The following is a 12,565-nucleotide window of genomic DNA, read 5'->3' as shown; positions in this document are numbered from 1 at the left end:
TCCAAACCGATCAGACACCCTCCTCATCTGCTCTCTTGGGCGTCTGCCCATTCAGTCTCGGAGGCTTCTCCAGGACTGCCTTTCTTTACGGCATTAAAACTTCATACAATTTAAACTATGTTTTATTCTTCACCTCAACGGGTGCCTACTGCTTTCCCCTCCTGGCCAGTCCTGACGCATTAACAGCAAGTTATATCATCCGCACAAAAATTATAGGCACTGATGAAAATTAATGAAGAAAACTAACTCTCGGTATTAATAGCTCCCACAACTACGTTAAACCGAGCGAGGTGGCACAGTGGCTAGCACACTGGACTTGCACTCGGGAGGATGACGGTCCAATCCCGCGTCTGGCCATCCTGATTTAGGTTTTCCGTGATTTCCCTAAATCGGTCCAGGCAAATGCCGGGATGGTTCCTTTGAAAGGGCACGGCCGACTTCCTTCCCCGTCCTTCCCTAATCGAATGAGACCGATGACCTCGCTGTCTGGTCTCCTCCTCCAAAACAACCCAACCCAACCCAACCCAACTACGTTAACATCGATACTCCGCAATGTTCAGCATCACTGTAACGCCATCGCGCCAACGAAACAACTCCCTATCGACTTGCTTTTAAAAAAATGGAAGTATGTTTCCCCATTTGTTGATTTAAAATATTGGTTTATATATTTTACTATGCTAATTGATAGTTATAGATAAGATGGCGTTCTCTCTTACTGTTCCTCACTCTTGTTATTTTTAGTTACAAAAATTTTCATTGCGTTACTCACCCATCTCCACTATCTACATTCTACATTATTCAGCTCTTTTGACTCAAATAATATCTACTGCTCCGCTAGAGTTGTAGTGCCCATTGGCTGGTAGACGTCGTCCTTGCTGTCGGCTTCCTGCGCGCTGATCAGCAAATAAGTTCGCCTACCACTCATCTTATAAATTCATGTGAGCAAACAAATAGCTTCAACAGTTAATCTGTACCAAATAGAAGCCCTGAAAGAGGTAACATGTACCTTCGACAACATTTACGCTTCCTTTTGTGTGTTGCTTCTGTATTTGAGAAGGAGAACACTTGTCTTTCGCTATAAGGAATGCTGAGATGGCGATCGGTCCTGGTCTTAATAAGTTGAGTAATCCAAGACCACCTTTCGTCATGAACTTGGTATCGTTGCTGTGGAGTAACGGGGTTCCAATCTTGTTGAGTACGGTGAGCGCGTACACGACGTCATGGTCTGGAACTAAAATGACTCATCACTGTGATTCCACCTGAGTAATGATGAAGCAACGACTGTAATAGTGAAGGCACAAAAATACAGTCAGGCTGGCAGGTCTGAACCACATTGAGAACCACAACATCCTCTTCTCCCGTTACTGAAACTGTTTTAAGGATGATTGGAATATGGCAGAGGCTGCAGGTTTATCATGTAAATAATACATTGTACCACAAGATTCTATTAAATAAATTAGAAGCATTAGGAATAAGAGGGGCAGCTAATGACTGGTTTCGATCATACCTAGCAGATAGGGTACACAGAGCAGAGATAACTCATACTTCAAATAGATATGAACATTTAGTAAAACAGTTATTAGAACCGAAATACATTAATATACGGGTTCCGCAAGGTAGCATATTATGATCAATACTATTCCTGATATACATCAATGACCTTCCCAGTAGTGCTACTCATGGTGAAAAAATTCTCTTCGTGACGCTAATATTATAGTCACTAAGGAAACAAGAGAACTCCTTGCTGAGAAATCAAATGAAACTCTCAAGAAAGTTTATGACTGGTCAATAAGCAACAAAGTGACATTGAACATAAAGAAAACTAATGCCATGAATTTCAGTTTAAAGAGGAAAAATGACAATGTCAAAATTAAATGTAGATGGCACCTCTATAGACTGTGTAACAAACGCAAAATTTCTAAGAATGAATATTGATTCTCAGCTGAAGTGGTGTGAACACACAAAGTTACTTGCAAACAGAATGTCATCAGCATATTATGCCCTTAGAATCCTATCATCAGTCTGTAACATTCAGTGCCTTTTAGCTACATATTATTCATATGTACACTCAATTCTTAGCTATGGCATTCTTTTCTGGAGAACAAACGCACAAAATATGAACACAATTTTCAAACTCCAGAAAAGAGCCATAATAATAATAACCAAAAATACTAGTCGAACTCATTGTAAAGATCTGCTCAAAATACTGGAGATTGTAACTGCTCCATGCGAATGCATTTACCAGTCAGTTGTACACATGAAAAATAACATTGGTAATTACTCCACTAACAGTTCTGTCCATGACCATGCACCAAGAGATAGACTCAACTTACATTTAGCAAGGAAAAATAAACATAAAACTCAAAACAGCATTTTCTACCAAGGGATAAAACTGTACAATAAATTAGCAAAAGAGATTAAATAAATTGCAAAAATATACTTATTTAAAAAGGCAGGTAAAAAGTACCTGTTATGCAATACATTTTTTATATTGAAAGATTACTTAGATAAAACAGAGTAGGGGTTTGATTAAAAAATGTTATACAAATAAATAATAGTAATAATGATTATAAAACATCCAACATTCCACATAACATGGCTGTTGATATACTTTCCGGGATATGAGGTCGTGGTCCAAGAACTATTCTGCTCCTTACGTTTCGTCCAGAACTGCGCTGGACTTCCTCAGAGGCGCTGCTCCGCTGAGTCTTGCCGACCAAAGACTCAGACTCAGCGGAGCAGCGCCTCTGAGGAAGTCCAGCGCAGTTCTGGACGAAACGTAAGGAGCAGAAAAGTTCTTGGACCACGACCTCACATCCCGGAAAGTATATCAACAGCCATGTCACCCGGTCGTGAAAGTCTTCATTCTAAAATTCCACATAACACCTTCTCTTTATGTTTTTTTCCATCTTCATTCCTTTCTAGATTCCTTTCTCGAAATACTTATACCCAAGCTATGCATAGCACATTATTAACACCTCTTCCACTTTCTGACCTCAACATATCACTCATTATGGAGGGATGCTGACTCACTTTTTCAGGATAGCAAATGGGAAGTTGCGATACAGAAAATGGCGCAGATATCGCCAGTTTGTGTGTGCGTGTGTGTGTGTGTGTGTGTGTGTGTGTGTGTGTGTGTGTGTGTGTGTGTGCGTGTGGTGAGTGAAGTGTTATGGAACAATGCGCGTATAGTGTGTGCAGTGACTGATAGTGAGATATGAGTGAACAGTGTGGCACTACATTATTTAATAAGTTATCTGTAAAAAAAGTATTGTATACCCAGAGTAAATCTAATTATTGTCTCTAACTAGAAGTCTGCAAATACATGCGTACACGAATTAGCTTATTTTAAATTAGCCTAAACTTGTAAAGACTTTGACATGTCCTATATCCTTGTAAAAAGAGATCTATGGATGAATAAAGCTACTACTACTACTACTACTATTACTACTAATGCCTCCAAAGCCTGATAAATCTGCCACCGACTGAGCGCAATTTATTTTTCGATCAATCAATCATTGAAGCATTTTCAGACGATTAATTTTTCTCTTCAGTGACATAGTAATTTCTAGAAACACAGAAAAACGCATAACTCCAATATATCGGGAGAACATAGAAAAGTTGAAACGAAAGTAGGGTACGTTTTTTCGACATCTATGGCCCACAAAACTACAAAATGCGTAACAGTAAAGCAAACATTATCAGGTTACGTCATATCTGGCTTATAAACAACTACAGTTTTAGAGTGGAACGGCTTCTGAGGTTGAAAGAGTGTGGATAAACAGTGAAAGGGAACGGATGGGTCAACCAATCAAAATTGATCTAATGGAGCTTCTGAACGAACTGCAGTGGATGGTTATTGTCAGACAATAGGTCTGCCAGATGATGCCACGTGGTTAAGGAATGTTTTGGAAACAATTCCTATAAGAAAGACAGACCTACGATTGGACAGCCAAAGACGGCGGGGGATTACGAGACACGCGGACTGAAACGTCCCCTTTGAACAATTATACATGACTGTGCTTAAACTGACACACAATATTTTTTGGCGCAACGCAATCTGACTTTCAAAAATCCCTACAAAAGAATGGCCCTGACTAACATTAAACTATACCTTTCACAAATCACTTACCTCACAAAAATCTTCGTTACTCGAACTACTGCAGTACAGCTGGCGCCACTACTGCCAGCTAAATAAAAGATTCAAACTACTGAAGGCACTAACTACTGATAGGCATAGTTAGCAAATAAAAGATTTTGATAGAGAACAAACAATGTATTTACCTCAATGGTGTTCAAAAGTCATTATATATATATATTCATGTTATCAAGTCTTGCAAATTTACTGTCTCTGTCCAAAACTCCGCCATCTCACTCCCCACATCCACCACTGCCGGCGGCTCATCTCCAACAGCCCAACACTACAATAGCGAATATTACATCAATTCCACCCAGCCACAAACTGCACACAGCACAGCCAGTGATTTTCATACGGAGTGCTATGTGGTGTTACCAATAAAAAAACCTAGACAGCCTACTTACATAGCCCCCATGCTCCCCACAAAAAATTTTACAAATGTTTTGGGCAGTGGCCAATACAGATTTGAAGAAATTTTTCGTAATTACAATAACAAAGATATCAAATGCACACACTTATTGATACACTGTTGGTCAAAAGCTCATAGTCCATAAAGACAGTCCTGTTCGTTCATCACAGTAAAATTTCAGTGTTTTTCTCAAAGTCTGAGCAGTAAAAGGAAATGCACACAGAAGTAGTGGCTTTCCATGCAGTCTTCAAGAAGTAGTCTTGTCCTTCCAACAGAAAGACAGTGCTGACTCTTGACATGCAGACAGGTAATGGTCCACAACAGAGCAAACCCACAGCAGAGTCAGTCGAAGTTTTGAAGAATATTGGTAGATAGGTCATCACAGAGTAGACCCACTGCAGTCCTTGTAGAAATAATGGTATTGGTGAGTAATCAAAGGTGTAGACGCACTGTAGTCCTTGTAGAGATGGCTAGCAGCCATCCGTTGCGACTATGCAGGTGCACAATCACCATCGAAGAGTCTTGCAGAGACTATAGCAAGCCCATAAACCATCACCTGTGCAGGTACGAAGTTTTTGGAATTGTCCTTAGAAGTCTTGCAGACAATATAGCAAGTCCATAAACCACCACTTGTGCACTCACCAAGTTTCTTGAATTGTTCTTAGAACCATAAATGCTGTTAATCAGTCCCTTCCTGAATTATTAACACACGTCCAAACACTAACAGTCCTCTTTTTTTCACATCTTGTGCGTATACTATGACCAACAGAAATATGTGCAGTGAGATGAATGCTTCCAAGTTACATAATTTCATGAACTGGTGTCAATTACAATTTTATAACATGAGAATACAATAACAAAGGTACAAAATACATCATTGAAGAAATAACAATACAGATAAATTTGTGGTAGTATAGGCTTTACAAAAGAATAGAAATAAACAGATACATCAGTGTTACAGGAATTATGACATAAGTGAATATATAAAATAATGAGAATAGTTTTCGAAACATTAATTTCACACATGAGCATTAAAACAGAACAGAATAAATAATGTCTAAACATCTTTACAAAGAAAATAACATAGTATTTGAAAAATTCTACAACATAAATCTTATTAGCTAAACACATAAAGACAGGGTACACAAGGGTACATAAACACATAGCACAATAACACAGGAGAAAAGAACAGGGTTTGTTTTCAGTGTAACATTTGGTACTGCAGTCCAACCCAAAACTTAATTCCATAGATCTTTCGTCTTATTTCAACATTTGTTTCCACTAAAACAATCCTATCCAAGCATGCTTTCTGTATTTATATGTTCACATATTTCTTACCTCATTATTTATTTTCCATTATCTTACCTCATCATTTATTTCCAAGAAAATCCTACCTATACCTGCTTTCTGTACTTTTTTCGTATAACTTCTCAACGCATTTCTTCCAATGCATTGCAACTCATTCTCTTATATAGTCTACCCCCTCATAAGCTAACTTAAATCTACTGAGCTCAGATGCTAAACTATGGGACGAGGCAATGCAGCAGCACAAAACAATTAATACAAACAGCAATGAAAAAAAATGCAAACTGGCAAAGCAAGCTACAGTAAATCTAAATTACCAAGCAATGCAACATTACAACTAGTATGAGCCAATGTGCAGCAACAAGAAAAATAAATCAGTAGTAAAACTAGCTTAACAGAGTAATACAAAGTGAAATTTAGTAGCACTATGCCTGGCAAACAGCAGCAGCAAATGCAATAACTTATATCTAAACATGACAGAGCTCAAGCAGAAAAATATTACAGTAAAAATGGTCATTTTTAATACCTATGTCACATCTTAACACTAGAGTGATGCATCACGATAACTTACTCTACCAAAAAAATTACCAAGTAGTTGAAAAGAAAATTATGTATGCACTTACTGTTATTAATCCTTTCTTATTGTTCTTTCCATTCTAAGTGCTCCTTTTTCGTATAATATGGATCATAAAATTATTATTTAATAGATCTGTTGGCAGAAAGTGTTCACATTAGAAAGTGCACTTAATTTTATTATATAAAGCCAATGCTGCAACACAGCTGGAAACCAGATATTAAACAAAATGAGCAATCGCTCAACTAGAAAGACAATAGACGTAAAATGTTTCTCATCATTTCATTAGGCATTTTAGTAAATATCATATATTAAGAGCTCCACAGTGTAATCATATGTTTTCAAGTTTGAGCGTGTCGTATTTGCGATGCTTTCTACAAAGGAATGTCAATAGCGAGGATAATGGCCTCTTTCTTTTTTCACCTGTGCCTCCGAAAGGCACACACTAATGGCTTTTTTCCAGGTGACTGTCACGCAGCTGGGTGCCCACGAGGAATTACGTGAAGGTGGTCACTTAACTTTCTTACTGAAATATTTACGACACCAGTTTGCACTACAGTGACAGTATCATATAAAAATTTCACAGTTTGAGAATTTGCGTTGCAAATCTGTAGAAACAAAATCCTATAAATATAACAGTGTCCAAAAAATATTCATCGGCATTGTGATACATTCACGCATTTACACACATTTCATAACTCTTAAAGTACGATTCTTGGTTTCCAACATACTTTTTCACAAGTCAGAGTCCCTAACCACTACTCATTATTCCTTACCTTGTTACACATATACATATTCGTGTAAATTGTGTCACATATTAGTAGCGTCATGATATAATCGTGTAGCTATCAAAGAAACCAAATGCTAAGTCATCTTTAATCTCACCGAATGTACTTCACATAAAGAGTATCTTTTCAAGTAAACCAAAATGTTGCATTAAAATCTCATTAGCAGTATAAGTTCTAAGTATGTAAGCCTGATAGTCGTTACATAATAGTGCAACTTGTTGCAAAGATGTGCAAATAACAACACTGTGTCATCTGTTCACTATAACAATGGATTCGTAATTACTGTCTAAATAAGTTGCCCAGGTTCTTGACTGGATATTTAACTTCAAACTTTGTTGCATGGTAACATTTTCTTAAGTCTGACAAAGCATACTAGAATTGTGATGTGAAAAGTTTTATGGCAAAGACAAAGTTAAAAAGCAGATTATCTTTCAACAAACGGTTTTACATGTGAAATGTGTAAACCTTTACTCTTCCTTGTACACAGAGTTTCAACTTCAACCCAATTATCATGTGGTATACGTCGAATTCTGTAAGGTCCATTGTAAACTAGAAAGAATTTGTGACTCAAGTGTTTCTTCTTATGTGACAATGAATGAGCTTTAATGAGAACTTTTTGACCAATATATAATTTCGTTGCATTTGCTTTACTGTGTAGTTTTCTCCTTTTGACTGCTGCAGATTTTATATTTTTAATAGCCAAATCAATTATGTCTTTGTGTCGAAGTTTACGTGTATTCGGAAAGGTACAAGCTCTCTGATTCTGTTCGGTGGTTCTTCATTCTTCAGTACAAGTGTAGGTGGTAAAGCAGTGGAGTCATGAGGCATTTCATTCAGCACATTTTGAAATAAGTGTAAATATCTGTCCCAATGCTGATGCTTTCTGTGACAATAAAGTCTGCGAAGCTTATTGATTTCTTTCCTAATCCATTCAGATGGGTTACAATGTGGTGAGTACAATGAAATAAAAACAGGTTTGATTTTATGATTCCGAAGCATGTGTGACCAAACAGCACATCTGAATTGCGGTCCGTTATCTGAAATGACTTTAGTAACGTGGCCAACTTCACGTAAGAAATTTTTAACAAAGGTGTTGGATACAGACCGTCCAGTGGCTTTACGTAACGGAGTGAAAGAAACAAATTTTGAAGTAAGTTCAACAGCGACTAGAACGTATGAAAATCCATTCGATGTTCTGACAAGGGGTCCCAAGAGATCAACAGCAGCAAATTCTTTTAATTTAGAAGGAATGATAGGAAACAAAGGAGCACAATGTGAGACAGTAGATGGTTTCGCCTTTTGACAAAGTTTACAAATAGACAAGACTCTTCGAATTCTCTTTTCCATATTGTTAAAATAACAAGTCGTCCGAAGAATATGATAACATTTTCGTGGACCAAAATGTGCGTAGCTGAAATGAATGTACCAAACGAGCTTATTAACAAAATCATCTGGAATGCAAAGTACCCATAGCTTGTCGTCAACAGTGCAGTGTTTGAACAGTATGTTGTTTCTAACCAGATAATAATGCCGAATCTGAGTGTGTGTCTTTTCATGCCATTTACTTTTGATGTCTTTCCAAATCCGATCTTTTTCTTGTTCATGAGCAATGTCCTTTAAAGAGGTGGTGATGAAGTTTTCAAAGGCGACTTTCTGAATGGAAAGAATACTGAAATTTTTCTCGAGGTTGCCTTCTGTGTTACTTTTCTCAAGCCTAGCCGGTGCGCGTGACAGTGCGTCCGCAACAATGTTCTCCTTGCCGGGAATGTAGACTATTGTGAAGTGGAATTCTTGCAGAAACAATACCCAACGTTGTAACCTGTCATGATGTAATTTTGAAGACATAAGAAATTGTAATACGCGATGATCACTGTATCCTTTTACGTGCTTACCAGGAAGAAAGAAACGGAATTTGTTAAATGCCCAAACGATAGCTAAAGCTTCTAATTCAGTAACGGAATAATTTTTTTCAGATTTTGTTAGCACTCGGCTAGCAAAAGCAATGGTTTTCTGAACAGTAGTGTCATTTTCTGCGGCTTCTTGAAATAAATGGGCACCAAGACCGACTTTAGAAGAATCCGTGCTAAGGCAGAAATCTTGTGACAGATCTGGATGAGCTAGTATTGGCGCGTTAAGTAGCAATTCTTTCAAAGAACTGAATTCCAACTGTGCTTGTTCGTCCCAGTTCCAAATAGTATTTTTTCCAGTGAGAGATCAAAGTTTTGGTGTAACTATAATTTGCATATTCAGAAAACGACGGTAAAAATTTACGAGACCTAGAAAACTGCAGACTTGTTTTTTGTGGATGGAACTGGAATGGCTCTGATTGCTTCTAACTTTTCAGGATCCGGCTGAATGCCTTCAGAAGAAATGATATGTCCCAAAAACTTTACCTTTGACCTACCGAATTAAGACTTTTCCAAATTAACTGTAATTCCAGATTCTGCAAAAATATCTAACACGCTGTTGAGGATGCGATTATGTTGTTCCAATGAGGCTTCTGCAATCAGAATATCGTCCACATATAAGGTGATGTGACGTTTTAAGAACTCAGGTAATATGGAATTAAGCCCGCGAATTAACGCTGTCAAAGAAATGTTCAAACCAAAAGGAAGTTTGCGAAATTTATAACAAACGCCGAAACAAAGGAAAGCTGTGTATTTTCTACATTCTGGATGAAGTTCGATCTGATAAAAGCTGGATCTGAGATCAATAGAAGACAACACTTTTACACCATTAAAATTTTGAAGAAGTTCTTCCAACGTTTGCGGCCTGTCTGTTTCAGGAATAATGATAGTATTGATTTGTCTCGAATCTAAGACAAGCCTGATCGATCCATTTTTCTTCTCAACAACATGTAATGGATTGTTGTATGAGCTTACTGCAGGCTCAATAATGCCCTCGTCAAGTATAGATTGTATTTCTGTTCTAACACGGTCCCTATAATGTGCTGGAATTATGTATGGTCTAACACAAAATTTAGTATGCTCACGAACACGAAATTGGTATTGAAATCCCTTGATTGTTCCTGTTTTGTGAGTAAAAACTGTGGAATGCGCTTGTAAAATCTCAAAAAGGTCCTGCCTATCAATGTCATTACAGTTGTCAATTGTTTGAATTTTATTCTGAATTAACTCATCAGTATCAAATACGCCCTGGATATCATCCGTGTAAGTACTTGCAGACTGATTGTTAGTGTCAAGTTTCGTCGAAAATTCCGAACTGTTGTCTAACAGAAGGTAAAGCCGATTAATTTCCTCGTCGTGGTTTGAGAGCCAATCTTCAAATTTCAAAGCTATTGACTTACCTTCTTTCTCTAAACTTATTTCAGCATCGTGAAAGTTTAAGATCGCTTTGTACTCATTCAAAAAGTCTACTCCCAATATAATTTCCGTCGACAATAATGGAACAATAAGAAAGTTCATAGAGAAGCTGTGACTTTGACAAAAGAATTCTAAGTTGGTTTGTTGCTGTACATCTACACTTCTTCTAAAAATTGCACTTTGTAATTTAATCTTACGTAAAGAAAGTGTGGGGCAATCGTTCGATTTGTTGCATTTGCTAAAAGCTGTTTCATTAATCACTGAAATGGGACTGCCAGAGTCAAGTACTGCCGTAAATTTTACGTCATTTACTGTAATGTGAATCACAGGATATGCAATGTTGTTATGTTTTACGTCGTGTTCCTGGAGTAAGATGTCCCTAATGTCTTCCATTTTTACGTAATTACTAGCTACGACAGCTGCGTCGTCAGTTTCAGAAGTACGTTTTGTGGCTGCCAGCGGTATGAGTCATTGCCTATTGTCTCTTTGTTGGCACGCGTCGTTATTGGGATTTGGATACCTAACTTCTACAAATTCGCCTTGTCGAGAGGGCCCTGCCCTGTTGGAATCCCGCCAGTTCTGATGAAATTCAGGTCTGTCGTTACGATCATATCGTCTGTCGTCATGTCGGTAGATTCCATAGTTTCTTTCTTGTCGGTCACTTGGTGGAGAATTTCTCCCAGAATCGTAACTACGCGCTGGACCGTTGCGTCTAAAGTTATTCTGTCTCCCTTGATAATAATTACTTTGGTTCCCATATTGTCTGTTTCTCTGATTATCTCTGTGATAGTCACTACCACGGAGAGATGATCTTTGCCTGTAATTATTACTACTCTGCCAACGGTTGTCATACGGGTGGCGTCTGTTTTTGTCACGATTTGTGTTGTGAGAATAGCCTTGTCGTGTCCAGTTATTATTTCTTTCATCGCGGAATTGCGACGGATGTGACCTGTAATTGTTGTGTTCCTGTTTTCGCGTTCCGCGATTGTCAGTGTCAATTTCTAATTCTTGTAAGAGTCCCTGAAAAGCTTCAATGTCGTCTTTGCAACGTCCTGCCAAAATAATATGTCACAAATGTTCAGGTAATTTGATTAAGCAAATGCGGATGAGTTCTGAGGGGCTGTATGGGTTTGACAGGTACTGATTCTTGTGCAACATGTCTTCAAAATATTGCACAAGACTGGAAAATTCAGATTGTTCGAAATGTTTCATCATTATGATGCTATGTTTTACTCGGTCATGTGTAGCTTGAGACCAATATGCTGAGAGGAAGGCATGATAAAATTCTCCTTCACTGTGGCAATCGTGAATGACCGATCGGATTCTTACAGCTGGTTCATTCTCTAAATAGCCACACATAAATTCTAATCTGTGCTCTAATGACCAGTTGGGAGCAAAACAATGAGAGAATTGATGAGGCCACGCTTGTGGATGAATGTCGTTGCCGGAATTCTTAAATGTTTTGAATTTACATGTAGTAATAAACAGCTTATAGTCAAAATCATCATGACGGCGAGTCGCATGTCGGTCATTGTTACGTCGTTTCGGCGGATCCATCTCAAAATTCAGAGTACCTTGCCAATTTCCTTCATAATCTCCGAAATGCCCTGTGTTATTACTTACTGGCTGTTCCGTATTTCTATGTCCCTCTTCCCGTATTGGAGCGCGAGTGTCCTCTAAAATATGTAATTCCTGTATTACATGTGTCAACTGATCTTGTACTTCCCGGATTTTTCTTTGGTGTTGCGTATTAATCTGATTCTGATTTTGTTTGAATATCCTAATTTGTTCGCACTTTTCTGTGTCATTAAAGACTACCGGTCTTGTGTCATTCAGATTATCATCTACCTTCGTAGATAAATTTATTAACTGATCCGTAAGTTCAACTACTTTCTCTGATAATGAATTAATTTCCTCCATATGTTTTTCTGAACCAATTGTCAGAGTATCTACTGTGTCCTTCAAGTTTTCCTGAGTTTTTGCAAGTTGCGTAACCGAATCGGTAGATGCAACTGAGTCAATTTTAGC

The sequence above is a fragment of the Schistocerca piceifrons genome, chromosome 1, assembly GCF_021461385.2.
Source record: "Schistocerca piceifrons isolate TAMUIC-IGC-003096 chromosome 1, iqSchPice1.1, whole genome shotgun sequence".
Taxonomy (NCBI): Eukaryota; Metazoa; Arthropoda; class Insecta; order Orthoptera; family Acrididae; genus Schistocerca; species Schistocerca piceifrons.
The sequence above is the reverse complement of the archived record's forward strand: the minus strand, read 5'-3'. Positions refer to the sequence as shown.